General features: G+C 44.7%; 1 protein-coding gene across 1 annotated transcript in view; it reads right to left on the bottom strand.

Annotated features, from left to right (window-relative positions):
• Positions 1-3,344, bottom strand: part of Fstl4 (follistatin like 4) — a 313,515-nt gene extending 310,171 nt beyond the window's left edge. The window contains 1 exon segment of the mRNA XM_042689005.1: positions 3,314-3,344. The gene's annotated coding sequence lies outside the window, so the exon portion shown is untranslated.
• Between the last annotated feature and the right edge of the window lie 18,831 nt (positions 3,345-22,175).

Genomic DNA, 22,175 nt, shown 5'->3' with positions numbered 1-22,175 from the left:
CTCCTTGTGCAAACTCCAGCATTTTCTAGTATTGTTAAGATAAGCTGATTATTCGTGCTATTGTGTTTCTGTATTTAAAATTACAGATGTATAACAAATCAGTGTTGTAACATTCCAAATACTGACTTGCTTTTTGAAGAAAGTTGAAAAGGCATAAAATAAGAACACTTATTACCGGGGGGAGGTGGGGAGAGGCGGAGAATGGGCATTAATCTGAAAATTCTAAACTCTGCCCCACTCAAAGAACACATCACTCAAGCTGGGGTTTTTTTTTGTTGTTGTTGTTTTTTAACAGGATCAGAGGCCAGAGAGAAGCACCGACTTTACATTGGCCTTGGGCTTACAATGATTCTTATCTACCCTAGAAATCATCTCTGTTGGGAGGAGTGACAACGCTAACCCTCTTGAATTTGGGGACATTGTGCACCAGTCCTCTCTGGGCCTCTTTGCAGAACACAGGAACATTTACCAGACCAGTCATTATAGATTAACTACACACAAATGGCTTCTCTGTAATCAACAAGACCAGAAATTACAAGGCTGATTTGATACAACCAAGCAAGACCACCCAGCCTCTCAAAGAGAACAGTAAAGATTTGTGAGCCCGCACCATCTGAATTCCCAATCTTTCAAACTGAAAACTAACCTGCTCTAGCAATCACCTGGAGTGGGCTGCATTTTACATGTGACAGGTTAACAATCAACAAACAGAAATCAGCTGGAGAACATCAGAGCCCTGCAGTGCTCTTCCAAATCCCTGCCCAATTCTAAAAGGGGGGGGGGGGGGAGTGGGAAGAGATGTGCATATAAACTCTATGGTCATTTTTGCTGGAAAGCTTAGAGCCTTAGTTTTTATTCATGAGTATTTCTTGAGGAAAGAGGAGGGTTTCAAATTTACCAAGATAGTTTCTAAAATATCAATACAAAGAAAAATAGACATGGAAATATACCAGACAAACTTTGTAGCAAACCATAATAAAGTCAAAATTGCATTTTCTATTAATCACTCTCTGTATTTTCCAACAGTGGATAAACCAGATGTTGATATTATTCTATGCACAACACATGAATGCATGGCATTCCTATTTACCATGAAGTCTAACCTGCACGCAAACGGCTTCCAAATAACCCTGGCCCTTCTGACCATCAGTTAATACCTCTTAAGTATCACATTCTCTTGAATGTAATTCTGTTTTGACATTCCATATGCGGTTTGGTGCCTTAAGAGACAGAAAATGTAAGCAAAGAAACGATCTTGAACTACCTCTTTAATAGCATTAAGTCAGGAAGCACCTGACTGACCACCCATAAGCAACACAGAAGGCTGACTTTGCAGAATAATACCCTGAAAGACAAGACAGGCAGAAGGTAGATTTGTGAATTCAGACTGTGAATTCAATGCCTGGCTCAGAACATTGCGATAGGGCAAACAACAGATCACAACATGAGGTCACTTTAAAAAAAAAAAGTCCTTTAGTACTTAGCAGGAAAAGCAGCAAAGCAGCTGGAAGCCCAGTCTCCCCTTCTTTCACCCACCTGCAAAGAACAGCCAGAGGGATCAAAGTACCCCCAGCGCCCAGGAAAATAAGCCACCTACCCACTTTCTGGAAGAAAAAGAGCCTTCTTGGAATTAGCAAAAAAAAAAAAAAAAGATGAGGGTAATCATAAAAGTCTAGAAAAAAAAAAACTAAAAACGACTGGGACAACAAATTTGATTTTAATACATCAAATTGACTTTTAAAAAATATGCATGACCTTTGACTTGAGTCATGCAAGTCTTTTTGGGAGAAAGCAGTGTCTGGTTTTCCCAGAAATGGGCAGGTGGGGGGGGGGGGGGCAGCGAATAGTTGAGGACAGCAGAGGCGGTCTGATGGTACCGCAATGCCTCACGCAAGGCTTGAGCCAGGATGCTGCCCCTTGCCCCGCAGGGCGCCCGACTCCAGGACTACTGACGGGGCGGTGCTGGGCCTCCCTGCCACCACCAGAGCCCCCCCTGGGGGTCAGAAGGGGCCAACGCGGAGACCGGCGTTCCCCCGGGCGCTCAGGGCAGACCTCGGGCTTCTGCAAAGATCCGTGGTGGGGGGGAAAGGGAACTTTGGGTTCTAGAAAAGTCGACTCGTCTCTCCCAGTTCTCCTTTTTTCCTTACCCACTGGAAATTAGGGGCGCACCTGTCTCCGCAGGTTACCTTATCACCTCCGATTGAGCGCCCCCCAACCCCCAAGCCCGCACTGACTGAGGTTGGAACCGACCGAGGGGCCCCGGGCGCTGGGTTCACCCGGCTCGGAAACCTCGGCGGAAGCGACACCTAGAGGGGACGGGGAGGTATGCCGCGACGGGGTGGGAAGAGGGGGGGGGGGGGAGTCCGCCAACTCTGGTTCCCCGACGGGGAAACCTAGCAGGCCCCCAACTCCCCGGGAACTTCCGAGGAGGCCGCCGGATGCTGCGCGAGTCCGGGGCGCGGGTGAGAGCGCGCTGGGGCTCTTCCGGCTGGTGGCTGCCCGGGCCGGAGTGGCAGGGCCGCCGAGTCCTCAGGTGGCCGGGCTCGGGCGAGCGCGCCTGGAGACCCTCTCCGCCCACCCCCCCGCACCCGGGCTCATGTCACGTCGTGAGGTCCCCAAACTCCGGGGCGACACGCGGCGGCGGCGGCGGAGCGCTCCGCCTCCGTGCCCCAGGTCCCCCAGAAACTTGGGAAGGGGGCGCACGCACAGTTCCATCTCTGTTAGGACCGATTCCCTCCCCCCCCCCCCGCCAGACTGACACCGCCCCCCCCTCGCCGGGAGCCCCGAGCGGCCGAGTTCTGGCCTCGGGGCTGCGGCGGGGAAACGCCAAGTTGTCCCGCCAAGCCCCGGGAAACGGGGAGGACGCCCGCCCCGCGCCCCGAGCCAAGGGCACGGGTCCCACCGAGGGAGGGGCTGCGTCCCGCCGAGGCCGCCCCGGGGGTCCGGGATCGGCCCGCCTGGAGGCTGCTTGGCACCCAAGAGCTCGTTCCGCGCCCCCCCCCGCACCCCCCCCTTCCCCGCAGACCCCGGCCACAAGCCTCGGTGCCCAACCGGTGGCGTTAAGTCCTAGCTCGGACAGGATGCCCGGCCGAGCCACGAGTCCCCGTGGTCCCCGAGCCCGCGGCTGGGCGGGCAAACTTGGCTCCCCCGGTGCGGGCAGTGAGGGCCCGCGAACGCCCGCGCCGGGCCCTGCGGCGAGACGCGGAGCTGCGGGCGCCGGGACGCCAGGCGGGAGCGACGGGACCCGAGTGGCCGGGCAGGCGGCAGCGGGTTCGGGCGCCGCCGCGCCTTCTCCGGAGCGGTGCCCGCTTACCTGCTGTGGCCGGGCGGGTCCGAGGGGGAGGACCAGGTGGCCGGACTCGGGCGGGAGGGAGGGAGCGCCCCGTGGCGGTGGCGGCGGGAGGGGGGGTGGGTTGGCGACCCGGCCCCGCGTCCCCCCTTTGGCCGGGTCTGCCTCACTGGCTGTCGGCGGGTCCCCGGCGCGCTAGAGGCTGTCCAGGCTCCGGGTCTCCGAGCTCACCGCTGCCCGCCGCTGTGCCGGTACCGCCGCCGCCGCCGCCGCCACCGCCGCGGCTGCCCTATTTCTGCCGCCGGGACCAGAGCCCGTGACGTCACCCCCGGGCCCCGCCTGCCCAATCGCCGCCACCTGTGCGCGCCGCCCGCCCGGGGGTCAGACCCGAGCGGCGCCCGCCCAGGTGCGCGGAGCAGCCCCGTGCGCACGCCGGCCCGAAGGACTCCAGGGGCGGGGTGGGGGGGGGGGGTGCCCGGCCATCCGCACCCCGCGGGAGCCGCGCCGAGCGCTCCCGCCTCAGGCTGGCGATGCGCAGGGGGGGCGGCTGACAACCCTACACGCCCCCCCCCCCCGCGTTTCTCGAAGCTCCTTTCCGAGCCGGCTGGTCCCCCCGCCCCCCCCCTCCTCTGCTCCCCACCACCTCCGCCTCCCTCCGCCTCCCTCCGCCTCCCTCCCCCCCCCCCCCCTCCAGGTCGTGCCCTCCAGGCTAGGCAGGCAGCTAGTCTCCTGCAGCGGCCATTTGTTGCGCCCGGGCTCATCCCAGGAGCGGTCCTTGGACTCCCTCTCCCCCCCCCCCCGCCCCCTCCACTCCCCTCCCCCCCGTGGAGAGGCAACAACCTGTGAAAGAGCTAAGTTTTCATTTCTCTCTTCTGACTCTGCCTTTTCCCAACGCTAGGCATCTGGGGCCATCTTTGGACAAGCCTAGGCATACAGGGGGGCAAGGCCCGGTGGTATTGGTTTAGCCAGATCAAGCTGAGATCAAAAGACAGCATCATTATCCTAGCCCTAATGCAAGACCTTCCCCGCTTCCGCGTACTGTTGGGGTTTCCAAACTTTTGGGGGGGATCTTTTGTTCAACATCCATGGCTTCTGAGATGTTCTTCAAGCTAAAATAAACTAGGAACTTCTTTGTAACACGTGTACACACACACACACACACACACACACACACACACTACACTACACTGGAGCCTCCATTTGGCATCAACCATGTCGGTTGTGGCTAGCCAGGAGCCTTTCTGAGGGTTTGCCTCCTGCTCCGCTCTGTGCGTGCCAGATAACTTTCTGGCTTACAGAACAGTGTCTTGTGCATTCCTTTGGGCTCTCTCTAGACTGCCAGAAGAGGCTTTTTTTGGAGGTGTGTTTAGATAACTATCAAGAGAAGGAGAGGAACCATAAAGGGTTAACAAGAAGGAAGTACTGCTTTATTCTTTCCTTTATTCTCCCCCAACCGCAGTAGTTGCTGTTGATAAGTAGTGATGGGTCAAGCACCGCCTCCCACACAGCTCTGGTCTGGCATCTAGCTCTTCACCGACCACTGCCCAGCTGTGTAACCTAAGGCCAATCACATCTGCTACAGGCCTCAGTCTCCCAACTTTAAAATGAAGGGTTGGGCTAGATCTAGGTGACATTCAGGTCTGACTCTGCATCCCATGTGGATATCGTTAATCTGTGCTCAAAAGGATGAAGGCTGCCCCATCCTTGCTGCCTGTGGGCCTTGGCCAGCAGGATGCTGTCTCAGATTCCACCATGAATCTTTGCCAATCAGTCACCCATGACTGAACTGCTAAGGCTGGCTGGAGGCCAGATTCTCTGCAGCTGGATTGGGAGAGATAGAGCACTTTCCATCTGGGCACAAAGCAAGCAAGCAAGCCTGGACTTAAAGGAAACAGGAGAGTTTGGAAACATGTTGAGCCTCCCTAGGAAATTTAGTCCTAAACCCATGGTGGAGATGGAGCTCCACAGGCTCAGAAGCTGGGCTGGGCAGCCCTCACCAACATGGAGGCCTGGAAGGGTTGGAGATTTCTGTTCTCCGTTCAGAGGACAATGATTCTGATGGCCTTATTACAGAACCAAAGCAGGACTTGAATGGGTTTTTTTTTTTTTAATTTTTAAATAGAACCCAAGATCATGTATAAGTCAGGGTCTATAGCTGAACCAAGATGAGCAATAGTTCTGTTGAATGCAGTAAGAAGAACTGGGCTTCTTCAAGCTTCCCAAAGACCGGGCAGAAGGCAGCATCTGTAAAGCAGATGCACTGCCCATCCCTTAGTGATAATGCTAACATCTGGAGTGAATGATGGTGACTATTGTGCATACAGTAAAGGTGGAATTATAAGTCACCTTGGAATAAAAAGGGTGGTGTGAATGACGAAATAAAACAGGCCCCAGGGAAGCGGCATCAGATGCCAGCAGACTTTGACACCTCTTTGAATTTTTCTGTGCCTTCACCTCCCAGGGCAATTCTTGGTTTAATAATATACCCCAAGTTGGAAACTAGGCTAGACTTCACACAGAGAATTTCAGAATTTGCCTGCAACTCTGTTTGAAAACTTGCAAGCACACTGCTTTTCAGTAGCCGACTAGGATTCTTGGGAGGAAGGGGAGATTAAATTTTGAATTCAATACAATTCAATAAATTTGGAATGGAGCAGCTATGGGCATAAACTCTGATTACTGCCACTAGCCCTCAGCCTAAATTATTGGTGAGTGTTTCAGTCATTCAGATTCAGAGACATGCAAAAGGAAGTTATTAATATACTTTTACAAGGTTAAGAACTTTAAATATTTAGTGGGGTGCCAGTAGTTCATATCTGTAGCTACTCAGAGGTTGAGATGAGGATCATGGTTTGAAGGCAGCCAGAGCAGACAGGTTCTTGAGTCTCTGATCTCCAGTTAATCAGCACAAAAAGCAACAAGTGGAGGTATGGCTCAAGTGGTAGAGTACCAGCCTTGAATAAAAAAGCCAAGTAAGAGAGAGAGGCCCTGAGTTCAAGCCCCACTACTGGCAGATTCAACCAAAACTGTCCCTATCACTGGCTATGGGTTGAGTAGCCAGACTGAGAAGTCATGTGAGAAGGTGGGAAAAGACAAGAAGCAGCTTTGCTTGTCTTGCATAAATTAACATTCTGCAGCCTGTCCAAAAATGTCTTTGAAAAATCTTCAAAAGAAGCCCTGCATGTTTTGAAGTAGTAGTTTCATGCTCAGAAGAGCCCTGGCCAGGGAGTCAGGACCGGGTTAGTCTCTAGTCTCTGCTCATCTTAGCCTCAGTAAGCCTGGATGTGTGAAACCCTTTCAGAACTTTTCTTCTTCCTCTCTCATGGGCAAGTTGGGGTTAATTAGAGTAAAATGAACTCCCAAGATCATTTCCTATTCTAAATGTCTAAACATTAATGTTTATAGACATTAGAACTACTCTGATGTAAAAAAAATTGATGTTAAAGATTTCTCCTAAATCTAATATTAATGCTCATTTCTTAAAGGATGATTCACGGAGTCATATAGAAACAAAAGGCAACACACTCAGAATCCTAGACCAAAAATCACACAGAAATAATTGTTATTACCTTCAATTTAGAAGAGAACAGAAGCCAAACATAGAGATAAGTAAAGTGTTTGTTCAAGACATTACTGTGACAGGGGAAATTTTTCAAGGCAATGGAGAAGCGGTATAGAATGGGAATTTTAATTAAGAAGTGAGGATGTTGAGAAGATGGAAAGTGAGTGGTGAATGGCAAAAGTAGAGGGGGAAGGTGAACAATGAAATCCTTCTCCATGGCATTGTCCAGAGACAAGATCCCATTAAAAATCCCAGGGGCAAGATTAATGGTGTAAGGGAGTGAAGAAAGGTGCTGATGACTGGAGGAAATTGTACTGTTACTCTAACAATTCAGTGTGCACAGCACAGAATGGGATGAGAAGGCCAGGCTTTCAAACCACAGAGTACCCGTCCTGCTGAGGACAGGGGAGAGGGATGATAAAAGCAGCCCAGCAGGAAGAGAGGGTGGGAGGTGCCAACTTCCTATATTCCAAAGGGAAAGGTAAACTTGTGAATCTTTGCCCATGGGAATAGTTCTCCTCCTCAATAGTTAATACTTTATCAACACAGCTAAATCTTGTGAAATGTGTTTTTAGAAAGAGCAAGGGATGGAGTTCTCTTCTAGGTAGGTACTTAGAACAAGGGAGGCCTAGATTGCCTCTCTCTCTTTCTCTCTGTCTCTCTCTGTCTCTGTCACTCTGTCTCTGTCTCTCTGTCTTACTCTGTCTCTCTCTGTGTTTCTGTCTCTCTTTCTCTCTCTCTCTCTGTGTAAGATTTGAGAATGGCTAGTGGCAGAGCATATCAGGCTGAATGTGATAGGAAACTAGCTTGATGTGAACCAGTCTTGTGTGGCCAAATGAGGGACTTGGGTGGAGAGTGGTAGAAGACAAAGAGAGCAGCAAAGACTTGAGGGTAATAAAGCACTTGAGACCTGGTTGTAGGTATAATGGGAGCCACAGGAGCAAGAAAATGGCATGATCTACTATGTATTTTTAAATGACCACTGTGGCTTCCATATAGAGAATAGACTTTGGGAGAGTAAAAGAAGGGAATACCAGCTGTTGAGATTTTGAGAGGTGCCAAGCCCTGTCCAGCCTACTGTCATCATCAAAGGCATCACACCAGTCCCTGTGACTGCTGATCACTAACTATACATGAAAACACTAGTCCTGGATCTGACTGTGTACTGTTTCACCAAATCCTCACATCTCTCTACAATCATCATTTTAGAAATTAAGCTTAAAGAAGTTACATAGCTCCTCTAAGTCAATCTGGCTAATAAATGGCAGAGCTAGGATTCAATTCAATTCCTCTTAATCACTATGGTGACACTGTATCATTTACACACTGTAGACATGCGTCAAAATCCAAGTCCTAAAGACCGGACTTTTCCCAGCGATTCTCCTGTTCGGAGCCTATTGGTACAGTTCCTTAATTGTCTGCAACATAAACCCTTTTCATATAAAAACAAAACAAAGGGGGGCTGGGAAGGTGGCTCAGTGGTAGAGTGCTTGTCTCCCATGCATGAAGTCCTGGGTTCGATTCCTCAGCACCACATAAGCAGGAAAAAAAAAAGCCGGAAGTGGCGCTGTGGCTCAAGTGGTAGAGCGCTCGCCTTGAGCTGAAGAGCTGAGGGACAGCGCCCAGGCCCAGAGTTCAGGCCCCACGACTGACAAAACAAAAAAAAAACAACAACAAAAAAGAAGGATATGGACTTGGAGACCATGGTAGATACTGTTGTTTGCATACTCAAAATACATTTCAATCTTCTTTTCTGTCTGTACCATGTCAATCTCATTTAGGTGTTTTGCCTTCAGTACCACCTAAGCCAATCCTGGGGCTTTTGCCAGGAACTGCCTACGTGGTGAACAGGAGATCCAGGGCTAGCCAAGGAGAGAGAGTCCATCGGGAAATAAACAGAGGTGTGGGAGGGCATGGCACACGTCCCTCTTGGTACTGTTATTAACTACAAGGGATCTCTAGACCCAGGGCTGCCATCTGTGAACCTGGGAATGGCTGTGTTGGCCCATGAAGGATGGCAAAAGAAGGAAAGGGAATGAAGCTAGGGCCTCAATGACCTGCTAAAATAACCAACATGGAAGCACCTCTGCCTTAGGATTTCTAGGTTCCCCATTACTCAAATCAGTTGAGTTACGAGTTTCCATCACCTGAAGTACAAACATGCTGAATGGGGGAGGGGAGGAAGCCAAAATATAAAATCCTGATGCATTCTTTGGTTAGTTTCAAGAGGACAGCACAATAAGCAGGTGTCATTCGTAATAGGGACATGAACTCCACTTTACATGTGGTGATGTGCTTTAGCACATTATTTGCTCCACCCCCCAACTTCATGCTAGTCTAAGAGGCTGATGCCTCTTAACTCTAGCCAAGTACACAAAAATTGCCATTTGTAGTTATGGAGAATATATAACTATCCAAGGCCCTCTATTTTCTAATTGCACTAAATTAAAAAACAAGTGAGCATATAACAAATGACTTTACAGGGTGCTTTAAAGCTGACAAATGTATGTGCACACATCAGTATTGCCTAACCATATGTGACCACAACTACAATTGTGCTAAAAAAAAAAAAATCCACACTTTAAAACAGCTTTGCCATTTAGGGGTAGTATGTGACAAAGGAGTGATTTGTGAAAAGTTTGTCTAAATGTAATCAGGAGTAATATTCATAATATAGTCATTACAGACAATTTCATTTTGTATCACTGAACAACAAAAAGACAATGATTTTCATTGAATTCCAGGATGAGAACATAATTTCCTGATGGACAGACTAAAAAAAAGTTACAGCTAGTTTAGGGACTGAATTTATATTGAAAAGCATCAGCATATTGTGAATTATGAGGAAACAAACTTTCAAGAATTGATGCCTAAAATTCTGAAATTTTTCGGCTTAAAAGCATGACTGTCTTATTTTTAGAATTTTTGGGTTTTATTTACAAATGGCAGGAAGGGAAAGATTTTAGGCCACTATTGGCAAGCATTTTGCAAATAACTCATTGTAGGTGTGGATGAAGCCTTTATTCTCAACAAGTGAAAAGCCAAATTGGATATAATTATCACCCTATTTAAACACTGTTTTTGAAGTACCAAAGACATCTTGATATACCATATACATATTTTTATCAGATGAGTACAATTTGCAGATTGCTGAAGGTAATTTTGAAGCAGAATCATAGATTTGCCTCTTTTTTTGCTCTTAATTATCTTGTATTTCATCATTGAGTTCCTTATGTTTCTAGTCTTTAAACACAGTCTATTATGGGCACAAATTAAACATATATATGACTAAGAAGAAAAACAATCTAAATTCTAACAGTTGCAAGCAAGCCAGCAGTCAGTACTTTGCAGCCAAAATAAAAATGGAGTAAAGAAATGGTAAGTGTCCTCATCTAACCTCTACCCACCCACTGTGGGCTATCATCTGTTACAATCCAACAGCACCTCGCTCTCCTGTTACAATGAGAAAGCTTTCGCATGATGTCCCACTTAATAGAGTCTTCTAATTAAACTTTTTTATTTTAAAATAACTGCAGGTTACATACAGTTGTAAGAAATGGATACTAAGGGATCCTGAGTGCCCTTAACATGCTTTCCTTCAGTGGGAATATCTTGTAAGACTGTGTGCAATATCACAAGCAGAGTAAAAACCTTTTACGCCTGAAATCCTAGTGACTCAGGAAGCTGGGATTTGAGGATCGTGGCTCAATGACACCATAGGCAGAACAGAGACTCTTATCTCCAATTAACCAGCACAAAGCAGGAATGAAAGTGTGGCTCAAGTGGTAGGGTACCAACTTCGACTGGAAAAGGCTAAGGAAGAGCAAGAAGCTATGAGTGCCACAGTACGGCTGTAGGCACATGCGAGACACACACACACACACACACACACACACACACACACTGCAATCACAAGAATCCTTTCTCATCTTCTTTCCATTTGAGCCTCTCCATTCATCCTTAATCCCTGGCAACCATGAATCTCATTTGTATAATTTTGTCATTTCAAGAATGTTATAAAATGGCCATTTACTGGTGGTTCATGTCTGAAATCCTAGCTGCTTGGATTGTCATGATTATGGTTTGAGGTCAGCCTGGGCAGAAAAAAAAGAGGGAGGAGGAAGGGGAGGGGGAAAAAGAGAGTCAGGGAAGAGGAGGAAGAAGGGATGGAGGTGGAAGGAGGGGCAGGAGAAGGGGGAAGAAGGGGAGAAGGGTAGAGGAGGAGGGGGAAGTTAAAAGGAGGAGGGAGAAGAAAGGGGAGAAAAAGGAGGAAGGAGAAGGAGGGGGAGGAGGAAAAGGAGGAGAAGGAAGAGGAGGAAGGAAGGAAGAGGAGGAAGGAAGGAAGGAAGGAAGGAAGGAAGGAAGGAAGGAAGGAAGGAAGGAAGGAAGGAAGGAAGGAAGGAAGGAAGGGAGGGAGGGAGGGAGGGAGGGAGGGAGGGAAGGGAGGGGAGGGGAGGGGAGGGGAGGAAAATAGAGTCGTTCTTGAGACACCTCAAGGAAGAGACGGGCATTATCCTATTATGCCTATTATCCTAGCTGCAAGAAAGCCTAATCTAGATGGATCATGCCATGTCCATGCAGGAAGTGTGACTATGTAAAAAATAACCAGAAAAAAATAGGGCTAGAGGGGAAGCTCAGCAGCAGGAGTGCCTGTCTAACAAGCTGGACCAGTACCAAAGAATGTTATAAAATAAATCGTAATGGGAAGCTTTGGAAACTGGATTTTTCTCAAGGTTCATCCAAGTTGTTTCATGTGTCCAGAGTGTGTGTATCTTAGTAGTCTATGGCATAGAAGAAGATTTGTTTATATACTTAGGTGACTTCTAGTATGAAGATATTATAAAGTTGCCATAAATGTTTATGTACAAGTTTTTGTGCAAATATAAATTTTCACTCCTCTGAGATAAATGCCCATGAGTACAATGACTAGTTTTTACAGTAATTGAGTGTTTAGGTTTTCTTTTTAATAAAAGAAATGTCCAATTTTGAATAAAAGTACTTCACAAAAAAAGAAAAAAAGAGTAAAATGGGAAAAGGAAGAATTAAACAATTGTTTTCCAGAAGGCCTATCCTATTTTCCATTCCCTCCCAGAAATGTGTGAGTGATTCTATTTCTCCTCAGCTTTGCCCATGTATTATATTGTCACTGTTTTTTTGTTTTAGTGGTTCTGGGAGGTATGTAGTGATAGCTCATTGTGGTCTTAATTTGCATTTCTCTAATGGCTAATGGTGATAATCATCTTTTCATGTGCTAATTTGTCCTCTGTATATTCTCTTCAGGAAATGTCTCTCCAAGTCTTTTGACCATTTTCTAATTGGAGTTTTTAATTATTAAGCTTTGAAAGTTCTTATACACTTTAGATACTAATCCTTGGTTGGTACATAGTTTACCAATGTTTTCTTCCAGTCTATAGCTTATTAAAAAAACAAGCTTAACAGTTTATTTTTCATTTAAATCTGTCATTTTGAGTGAATTTTGGTAAAAGATCTGAAACTCAGGGTTGAGATCAAGGTTCCTTTTTTTGTCCTACAAATATCCAATTGCTCTAGCTCTGTTTGTGGAAAACAGCATGTTCTGTCTTATGTTCCCTCCATTGACTTGTTTTATACTTTTCTCACTAATCAGTTGAGAAGAAATGTCAAGGGTTCCTAAACAGCCAAGACAACCTTGACAAAGAAGAATGAGAGAACTCACATTTCAAAACTTACTATAAAGCTTTAGGAATCAAAGTACCTTGGTACTAGCATAAGAACAGACATACAGACTAAGAGAATATTATTATTTTTGGGGGGGGGGAGGGTCCAGTCGTGAGGCCTGAACTCTGGGCCTGGGCACTGTCCCTCAGTTCTTCAGCTCAAGGCTGGCACTCTACCACTTGAGCCACAGCGCCACTTTGGCTTTTCTTCTTTTTGCTTATGTAGTGCTGAGGAATCAAACCCAGGGCCTCAGGCATGCAAGGCAAGCGCTCTACCACTGATCCACCTTCCCAGCCCCATAATAGAATATTATTAAAATCCCATAGCATAAGTCTATGAACAACTGATTTGCAGCAGGAGTGCTAAGACTATTCAACGGGGAAGAAAGAACAGTCTTCCCAACATGTGGCATTGGAACAATCCTTCCAGTTGTTTTTGACACATACTAAGCTCATATTACAAATAAAAGTTGCTATGAACATTTCTGCATGTAGAAGCATTGGAGTCTTATTTCATACCACATACAAAAATAAAGTTAAAACTATCAGCAACCTAAGGTATAAAAGCTAAAATATTAAACTCTTAGGAGAAAATACAGTAGTAAGTCAATATGATTTGGTAAATGGCTTTGGTAATGGATTCTTATCTGTTACACTAAAAGCATGACTGACAAAATAAAAACATAAATTGGATTTTATCAAAATTTAGAACTTTACTCATCAAAAGGTATTATCAAGAAACTAAAAGATAACGATAAAAACAAAAAGCAGTGAGAAAAAGAAAGTAAAAAGATGACCTACAGAGCATAGAGCTGGGGAGTATGTCTCAAATGATAGTATACTTGTCTAGCAAGCTCAAGGCCTTTGGTTTAAAACTCAGTACTACCAGACAAAAAAGAAAGAAAGACAAAGAAAGACAACTCACAGAATTAGAAAAAAAAATTACAAACCATATGCCTGCTAGATTTATCCAAAGAAGATATACAAATGCCCCAGAATTGGACATATGAAAATACAAGTGAAAACTGTAATAAGATACCAGTTCCCATCCATCAAGATGGACACAGTAACATTTTCTTTGCTCTGAAATCTACAGTTCTTGCTGTTGATATGAACATGTTTTTTGGATCACTGTTTCATAGTTTTGTATTCAACTTGCCTAGATTATATCTGAAATAAAATGTTTTTTTCTTCCTTCCTTCCCTTCTTCCTCTCTCTGTTCCTCCCTCCTTTTTTTATTCCTTCTTCCTTCCTTTTTTCTTTCTGGAAGTATTACTGGGGTTTGACCTTGGGGCCTCATGCTTGCAAGCTTATGCTCTATCACTTGACCTACACCCCATTCCCAATTTACTTATTTTTACCCTTGTTAGCCTTGGGCATAATCCTCCTACTTATGCCTCCCCTAAGGAATGAGAGGGATATACCCTACCTCAGCTCAGTCTGTTGACTTGGAGTTGCTTTAAACTTTTTGTTCAGGCTGGCCTTGAATCATGGTCTTCCTGATCTCTGCTTAAAGACTCCTGTGAAAGGAAGGGAAGACCTCTGGTCAGGCTTGCTCACCTTCTTTCTTCTTTCTTTCTATCATACTCGCCTCTGATGGCCACATTCAGCAGGTACCACAGCAAGTAGAACAAGTTAGCTTCTACCTATGGTCTTCTCTTTACCAGCATCAAGTTGTGTGTCTACTCACATACTGGGTATGAGGCTTTGTACAGTCACCTCACACAGAGTGGCCTCTCCACAGATTCTGAAGGGTTAGTCATCCAAGATAGGACATTCCCCAGGTCCCAGTTTTCTAACCCAAGTGCTTTAAGAACCAAGAAGAGGAGAACTGACCTGGGGAACAAGAAAAAAGACTGAGCTGTTCTGATTAACATTACAATGTAGGACTCCCCCCCCCCCCCAGCTACCATAGGTATGCTAAGCAAACACAAAAGAGACAAGAGGCATGATACAATGACAGAGGAGCCTATAGTTATCATGGCTGCAAGCTATGGGCTGCCCACATGCCATTTGCTAAGGTTTCTCACTCTGATGATGCATGAAATTATCCATCTTGACAGAGCTGTGCCTACATTCATGCCAACTAGCAATGTGGCATCCTCTCATTACCCCCTGGTCACACATCCACCTGGAGGGGTGTGATTAATGAGAAGCCCATAAAACCTGGGGGAACGGGATATCCCTGGTACCCTGGAAGAGTGAAATTGCCATTCACAGCCACATTAATCACCACGTGTCAATCCTGCTTCCTCATTGTCACACCTTAGTGAGCTACCCCACGGCCTCCAAAATGTGACATGGTTTCTAGGACAGGGGAATTGGTGGCTCCCAGGTATGCCTTATAACTTCAAAGCAAGGTCAGAGTGAATCTCTAATTATCATAGTATGCTCTTAGCTCTGAGAACTGCCACCAGGGTGAAGAAAGGAAGCTGGGGTGTTTACATCAAGAGAGACACTAAATGTGGAATGCTGGCCTGATTCATTTCACAGCTGTAGTCCTTTTTGATTTGTTCATAATTTTCTACACTACTGCTTTCAATTTGATACTGTCTGGACCTAGGCTGACAATAAGAATAGGATAACAGATGATGAGCTCAAAATACTGAACACAATCACACTCACCGTGCATGTATGTACAATCAATATGTCACCTAGAAGGAGGACCCATTGGCTGCTGGGCAAGTTGGGAATGTAAAATGTCAAAGAATTCGAGATGCATTTCTCATGTACTTAGGAGCTGTCCCCAGAGATGCCTTACTGCTCTGGAGGGGAAACCAGGTTTAATGTTTCATGATCAGTTGTCTTAGTCAAGTCAATTAAAAGTTCAAAAAGAGTATTGGAAGAATTTCCAGATTACCCCTGTTGGGCAAGTTCTATATGCACAGTTTCAGGGGACACAATTCTCATAGGTTACATGTTGATGCAGTATCACCAGGAGAGATGAAATCATTACACTACAACTATATGCCAGGATCCCTGCTGCTGACTAAGTAGCTTGGAGTTAATATTCCCAAGGACTCATGAAATGTTACAAAGACAAAATCACTAAGATTCAACCTACATTGATAGCCCAAAAAGTCCATGTATTGATCCATGAATGACTAATACAAGTAACTTTATGTTATCAGGTTCAGTAAGACAAAGTTCCATTCCATTTGTTCTAGATACTCAATAAAGCTATCCTGTAGAAACAAGCGTGTATTACCAATTTTTTGTGTGCTCATTGTATACTTATTTGAGATTCTCTAAATTTAACAATTCCTTTAAACACGATCTTTCTTGCTGAGAGGCATTTCCAAAATCTTGTAGGAAGACAAGGCTATAATGTCTATTAAAATTTAAGATCTTAAATAGCATAACACTTCTACTTCTAAGAACTCTATAAGAATTTAACCCATACCAATACATTTGAATGTCTGTGTAAATATGTATGAACATATATATAAATATATATCCATATAGTATGTTTTGAATAGCAAATGTGAAGGAAATTATTTTTGTATACTTAGGGTTTGCTGAATTATAGTCTGTGCATCTATACATGCAAACAATGGAATATATGTAGCCTTTTAAAAAAACTTCGCTATAGCTAGTTGTACTTGTAGAAGATGCTTACTGTTTCTGGATTGAAAGCTCTCAAAAACACCCTTCTAATAGTTCAGAAATCATGTGGTACCTTCCTTTCAAGGAATAAAGATATCCCATTTCTCTACTTTCCTGTGGCTAGGACACAGGTGTGCAATCTGGTTCCACCATACGAAAGTTCAGAGAAAATAACACAGGCAGTGTTTTGTTGCTCAGGACAGTGGTGGAGGAAATCCTGCAGTACGTAAACAGGTGAGTTTCTGACACAGATAGGGGATCAGTAGCAGAAGAGGGGTGGTGTCAAAAAAGGCAGTCTCCTAAGAGAGCCAAGTGCAGCATACATGACTTACCAGAGGGAACAGTGGCTCTTGCAGTGGTTTTTATCTCCTCAGGAGAGATCTGCAGGGTGATTTTCAACATTGTTCCTCAAAGAAGAGCCTCAAACCTTGTCCTCTGGCTTTCTAACACTTCTGTGATTTTCTAAGTCTTCTTCAATAATAGCATTTTCTTTTAAATAAGTCAGCTTCCATTACCTAGAAAGAACCGGGACTCATGATCCTTGATTTCATCATTTCAACTTTGTGTGTGTGTGTGTGTGTGTGTGTGTGTGTGTGTGTATGTGTGTGTGTGTGCGCTGGTACTGGGGCTTGACCTCAGCGATTTGTTTGGAGGTTTTGCTACAGGCTAACATTCTCCCACTTGAATCATACCCCTACTTCTGGCTTTTTGCTGGTTAATTGGAGGTAAACATCTCTTAGATTTGTCTACCCCCTTCAAATCACAATCCTCAGCTCTCAGCCTCCTAAGTAGCTAGGTAGCATGAGCCACCAGCATCATTTCAACTTTTTAATAATCCCCACATCTATATCTGGAGCTTCTCTAAGCCACAACTCAAATGCCAGGTTTAGATGTTCAGAAATGGGTAGAAGGATACACATTCAAGTTTCTCAGGGCATTGCTGCATGGCAGCCCAATCCAGTCTAAGGAACCTGGACATCTCTGTCGGTACATCAGGATATGTTCATATAATTGCATTCAAATGTTCTATTCAAATGTTCTACTGCGATATTCTCTTATAAAAATTAAAAGCAAATAACAAAATTAAAATGGTGATAATTGCAATATGAAGACAAGGTTTTATGTATTTCATAAGATTAAAATAAAGGAATCTTTGGGGCATTGCAAGAAGGAAATCTTTAGCCTTGATTTGCTTCTCATGGGATATATGCTAGTCGATGTGGTGTTTAGCTGCAAAGTCAAACAAAATGTAAGAAAGTGAAAATGAGAATCCAGAATATTATTCAGGTCCCTGAGATTGCAGTTGTCTTAGAAAATGCATGTCTATTATTCACTTCTGCATATTTAACTTATGAATGTCTTTTCAGATATGTATTATATTTAAAAGTAGGAGATCACCTGTATATTCTAACCTAAAATAGGAAGGATTCAGCAGAAGGTATAGAAACTTGAACCCTGTTTTCAAGCATAAATGTTTTACATAGGCTTTTAAAAAACATCTAGAAGTATACTCTGAAACTAAAAGGTTGTTAACTCAATATGGGTTGGGATGTAGAGGCATTTCCTTTTTTATTTCATGCAGCTTTGAACTGTTTGAAATCTTGCAATGAGCAAATCTTATATACTGTAAAAATCATCACAAACGTATATCTGTATGGAAGGAAATGTATAATGGCTCTTTAGAACTTTTTTTTTTTTTTTGTCAGTCGTGGGGCTTGAACTCTGGGCCTGGATGCTGTCCCTGTACTCTTCAACTCAAAGCTAGCAGTCTACCACTTGAGCCACAGCACCATTCCAGCTTTTTCTGTTTACCTGGTTCTGAGGAATCGAACCTTGGGCCTCATGCATTGCGAGGCGAGCACTCTACCACTGAGCCACCTTCCCAGCCCTCTTTGGAACTTGTTAATACCTGGGGCCATTGTAGGGGTGACTGAGGAGACCTCTGTCTTTCTCTTTGACCCTCTTTCAGGCTGGTGTGTGGTCTGGTACCTGCCATTGCTCCCTCATGAGCAGTATTTCTTGATCCTTAAGTGTTTTGGGGTGTGGGGGTTGACCTATACGATCACAGTGGGTGGTCCTGTGGAGCTCTTCACAATGAATGGAAGGCAATGAAAATGGGGCAAAACAGAATCCTCCAGACAACACCCTCCTTATCCCCCGCCCCAGCCCAGGAAGTCCTTTCAGGGAGCAGTCAGTCGATACGGGAAGTTGTCATGACTTGCTAGACACTGCATGGTAATGTAGTGTGGTATGAGCAAGGTTAAGTGATTGTCCTTTATTCAGTAAGATCTCGACTCCAAGAGAACAGAGGCCACTGAGCTCACAAGGAAGAAAAAGAAAATAAGGTGAAAACTGCACTACCCCCATGCTCATCAGAAGACGGGTTAAGAGTTCTGCAATGACTTAGGAGGCAGTGAGAACCTGAGAAAGACCCAAGGACAGAACGAGCCTGTTCTTATTTGAGTGCTCTGCGGGGAAGCAACTGCTCCAGTGCTAACATTTCTTTATTCTAGTAAATTAAAAAACAAATTCCTTGCTTAAATTCAAGAAACTAGCAAAATAAAATGGTGGGGGGAGAGGAGATTTAACATTTTGTTGCTTTGTTAAAATGTGTCCTTCCTAAAGCTGTGGGATGTGCTTTGCCAGAAGAAAAGAAGGTTCATTGAGTTTGGACGCTTGGGTGTCCAGAAGAGATATGTAATCTGTGCTCTCAGCTGGAGCAGCCCTTCTGGTCAGTAGAGTTCAAGTTTACAGCTGTGCTGAGAAAGACCATTCTAGTTCTCATTCTTTCTTTTGTTCCAGTTTGTAAGTAAAAAGGCTAAAGTTTCTCTTTTCTTTTTAATCCTATGGCAGGGGCAGAGCCTGAACCGTGAAACTGGCCACGGAATTAAGAGTTCTTGCTGAGATCCTTCTCCCTGGGCCTTGCTAATGTCTGGATGACTTTTAACCTCTGCTTGCTCCAAGTCCTTCTCTCCGCTGTCACTGTCGGTTCAGCATCTCCATCCTCCAGAGCTCCTCCTCCTCAGGGGCTCCCAGAGCCACAGCAACAGACAGCTGCTCAAATGAAATAGGAGGACACATGCTGGTAGTCCTCTCTGCTTACGTGGAGGGAATAGAAGGTCAAGGAGCAAGAAAGACGAACACTAGGTTGCTTATCACTCACATGAGACCAAGTGGCAACCCTTCCGCCCCTCTTTTTCCCCATGTAGAGGCGGTGCTGGGATTCTGCTCCACTGTTTTCCACCTGCTTTACCCCACGCCTCCACCCTGTCTTATTCTTGACACTGGGCTCCATAGGCAAAGCTCTGTGATCTATGGATAGCGTCCACAAACTTCCTTTTCCTCTAGCTCTGGTTAGATTCTAACAGCATCTACAAACTTCCTTTTTCTCTAGCTCTGGTTAGAGTCTATCAGGAAGTACCCGTGGGTCAGATGATACAGGGGCATCTGGGTTTCTTCCTCTGCACTCTCCCTCTATCAGCACACAGTTTCTTTGTGACTTGCCTCTGCCAGGTGGGCCACATGCATAGCCTCAGCTCTCATCAGGCTCTGCTAACTTTACTTCCCCCCTTGTACCTTTGAAGCTCGTGATGCTAATTGCTTCCCACTGGGAACCTCATCATCTCCTGTATTTTCCTTTTGCCCGCTATGATACAGAACTCTTCAAAGTTAAAATTTCATCATTTGGCCTGCTGAGTGAAGTTTGTCTCCTTTAACATTCTGATATACCTGCTGTCCTTTTGTTTCCAGGATCTTCCTCCTCCCCTTTGGGTTTCCGAAGCTGAATGTACACCTCACCTAATGTTGCGGAAATAAGAGAAGCCCCAAGAGATACCCATAGTGCTAGGATGCTGTAAGTGTGAAGTGCACAACTCAAGTGTGCGGCCAGTGCCAATATAGGATGCCGAATGCCTGATCAGAAACACACCCAAGGGCAAATATTCCTAATCATGCTTAAGAGTCACCAAGGAAAACAGACTGGTGTCTCTGATCAGAAACCCTAGCTATCTTCTATTCATCCATGCATCCAATAAACATTCTTTGAGCATTACTTCATATGGTGTAGTGAGCTGACTAGTAGCCCTCAGAAGATTTGTCCATGTCCTTATCCCCCAAATCTGTGGCTATTACCTTCCATGGAAAAAAGCTGTGATTAAAGATTTGAGGAGGAGGATTTTATCTGGAATTATCTAGGTGTCCTCAAATATAATGACAAAATATCTTCATAAAAGCGAAGAAGATTTGAAAAAGAAGAAATAGTGTCACTGTTGGAGATGGAGGTTGGAATGACATAGCCACAAGCTAAGGAACATCTGGAGGAATTAGAAGCTAGAAGACTCAAGGATGATTCCTTCTCTAGAGACTTCAGAGGAAGTATGGTTCTGCTAATATTTTGATCTGGGATTTCTCACCTCCAGAAGATTAACCAATATCTACTTTGTTAAGCTACTCAGTGTTTTTCATAGCACTGCTAGGAGATGAGTACAGTAGATACAGTAGATGCAATGTTCGAGAAAGACTGGGTCTCTATTCTCCTAGGAGAGCAATTGGATAATGAATACGGAAGCATACATTTACAAACTATTGTAAGTGCAATGAAATAAGAGAAAAAATGCGAAGGAGTACCTTGTTTAAACTTGGGGAATGGCCAGGGAAAGCTTCTTTAAGGGGGTTATCTCTGAACTTAGATGATGAGAGAGAGAGAGAAGAATGTCTGGACAAAAGAAAAAGTAAGCCAAAGACTCTGAGATGGGGAAACCAATTTGTATGCTTGAGAAACACAAAGAAAATCCAATAGAGTTGGAATGAGGTCAGCCAAGCAAATAGGGTCAGGACATGGCAGATGAGCCTGGTAAGGTCTTGGGATTTTATTCTATGATTAGAAGACATCTGTTAGTTTAGAGAAATGGAATACTATCATCAGCTAATTTAAGATTTTTGTATCTGCTTATTGGTGGCGAAGTTTAAGGAGGGAGCAGAGAAACCTTTAGTAGATATCAGTTTCATAGGCAAGCAAAGAAAATGGGTTATGACAAATCTTTCATGGTAGGTGGATAGATTGGAGGCACTGTTAAGAGACAGAACTTTCATGGATTAATGGGATATGGAGTACAGAGAAAGACACAAGTTAAAATTGACATCACTTACACTGGAGTAGCTGATAAGAGGATGAGATGAGGAGAGTGGAGAGGGACAAGAGGAGGAGGGAATACCTAGAAAGTATCTGGAGTCTCCTTTTACAGATAACCAATGCTTCACCACTTCTGTTGTACAGACCCAAGGAAAAATATCTTGGTTCCTGCAAAGGGCATCTTGGGACCACTGGCCACCTGGATTTAATTCTTCAGGACAGCATACATAACAAGACATAGAAATAAAAACAGAAGTAGGAAGTGAGGAAGCACTATACTACACAAAAAGGGATCTTCATGCTAGAACTCCATAATACTGGGGCTCTGTTGATTCGTATCTAGCTTAATAACATACAAATACCCCAACTAGTTGAGTGGCTCATGCATTCACCATGGTCTTCATCCTGATGTAGGCCTAAGAAGCTGTAGAGGCAATGGCTGAGAGATACATTCTAAATGCTCACATAAGCCACCACTACCAATCACTGAACGAATATGACTTATGTTTTACCTGAGTGTCACCTCGGTGGACTGTTACTTAAATTGATTACCACTCCCACATAAAAAAGATCATAGAAAAGTAGCTCTAGAAAAAGATAACTTGCCCACATTACTGAGATCTGCAACTCCTTCCCAGGAGCCCAATTTAAGAAACCTGTGATGATTGAGTATCCCCCCCCCCCCAAGCCTGCCAGACAACGCTGAAATCATACATTGAAATCTTAAATTCTAATCTTATTGGAGAAAGTACCTGAAGAATCATCTTCCAAATCTTCCAAATAGACTATTTCCTTTGTCCCTCTCTAGGATACAGCATAGAGCTAAGAGCCACGAAGGAGGCAAAGATGGTTACATGGCCTCACGCCACAGCTAAACGATTATGTTTATTT

This window comes from Dipodomys spectabilis, unplaced genomic scaffold (genome assembly GCF_019054845.1).
Source record: "Dipodomys spectabilis isolate Male_0828 unplaced genomic scaffold, ASM1905484v1 ptg000119l, whole genome shotgun sequence".
In the NCBI taxonomy this organism is placed as follows: domain Eukaryota; kingdom Metazoa; phylum Chordata; class Mammalia; order Rodentia; family Heteromyidae; genus Dipodomys; species Dipodomys spectabilis.
This window is presented reverse-complemented; position numbering and strand designations above follow the sequence as displayed.